Source organism: Petaurus breviceps, unplaced genomic scaffold (genome assembly GCF_028583685.1).
Source record: "Petaurus breviceps papuanus isolate PSGF00001 unplaced genomic scaffold, PetGlider_PUasm1.0 180, whole genome shotgun sequence".
NCBI classification, from domain to species: Eukaryota; Metazoa; Chordata; class Mammalia; order Diprotodontia; family Petauridae; genus Petaurus; species Petaurus breviceps.
The window spans coordinates 3,848,112-3,849,772 of NW_027185782.1; the positions used below are offsets into that span (position 1 = coordinate 3,848,112).

General features: G+C 40.5%; 1 pseudogene; it reads left to right on the forward strand.

Annotated features, from left to right (window-relative positions):
• The first annotated feature begins 1,281 nt into the window (after positions 1-1,281).
• Positions 1,282-1,661, forward strand: LOC138160181 (putative ribosomal protein eS26-like; annotated as a pseudogene).

Sequence of the window (1,661 nt, forward strand, 5' to 3'; positions counted from 1 at the left end):
TCAGTAAAAGATATGAACTCTTTTGTGTTATCTTACTGGGGAATCTTAGATTCCAGAAGTATCTCATTCTTCCAGACTGAGTGTAATTAGGGAAGAATAAGCCAACTTGAAACAAGGACATCTGTGGTTAGCTATTAACCTATTTGCTTTGTTTAAGCTGGGATTCCAGTACAGATAGTTGTGTTAGTGAGGAATAATAATTTATGAGCTATCTTTTTATTGTTAAAATGTAAAGGAAAGTTGAATAATCTAAATGATGGGTTAGAGAAGCTTGGGAAGTATATTCATATCTATGAGAGCAATAATTTATAATGCCGATGGGAGATATGATTTTTATGAACAAGAATAAATATAGAAATGAATACAAGTTATTTGAGGCTCACTTTAAAGATGTTCTTTAACAAATGTGAGATTATAATCATATCTTAAGCTGATTATTGGAGCTTGTTATTTAAGAATTGATGGGACTGTTAACTGACTATTTCTCTGAGTCTAACTCCTGATATGAATATTAAGAAAGGCTTTCCAAGTTTTCTGAGCCACTGATCCATGGTTCCAGATCCTGTGAAGCACAGGTATGGAATGCAGAGGGAAGGTCAGGAGAACGACTGTTCCCCATGAACTGAGGTCAGATTTCTCTGACTCGATTTCCCCCATTGACACCTGGCAGACTTTAAGCTTAGCTCAATGTAGATTACAACTTGGTATACATTTTGCCTGAAATCGACATTCTGAAGTTGGGAAAATATGGTTCCCTCATTAAAGTTTTGTCCCTATTCTTGGTGGCAAGTTTCAATAATCAAAAGTTCTGAAATAAACAAAAAATCTATTAAATACTTGATTCTGGAACATCTTAAATTACTATAAAATAAAGCTGTTAGGCTTAGGGTTTAGTATAGGTATTCCCGTATAATTCAGGTTCCTTTAGTTTGTTTTTTTTTAAGCAATTGGGGTTAAGTAACTTGCTCAAAGTTACATGGCCAGTTATTTATGGCCAGTTATTTCTGGGTGTGGTGCTAAGTATCTGAGCCCGGATTTGATCCCCAGGTCATCCAGACACTGGGGCTGGTGCTCTTACTCGCTGAGCCACCTGGCCACCTCTAAGCAATTGGGGTTTACTCTCTGTGCTACCTGGCCATCCCCCTTTAGTTCTTTGTAATAATATGAGGACTAGTAGGACTAGGGTTTGTGGGAATATTATTCTTTATTTAATTACTATCACATTTGTCTCCGTTTTGTTATAATTAGTTATTGTTGCTTTTTTGGTTCCTGGCTTCCAAGATGACCAAGAAGAGGAGGAACAGCAGGCACGGCCAAGAAGGGCCCGGCCACGTGCAGCCCATCCGCTGCACCAACTGCACCTGCTGCGTGCTTAGGACAAGGCCATCAAGAAGTTCGTCATCTGCAACATTGTGGAGGCCGTGGCCATCAGGGACATCTCCAAGGCCAGAGTCTTCGACTCCTATGTGCTGCCCAAGCTGTACATGAAACTGCATTACTGTGTGAGTTGCGGGATCCACAGCAAGGTAATGAAAGGCCCACAAGGATCAGACACTCCCTGCCCCGCTTCAGACCTGTAGGTGCTGCCCCCAGACCACCTCCAAAGCCCACGTAAAGAGCTATCTGTCCATCAACATTCCTGAACTGATTAGAGGAAAATA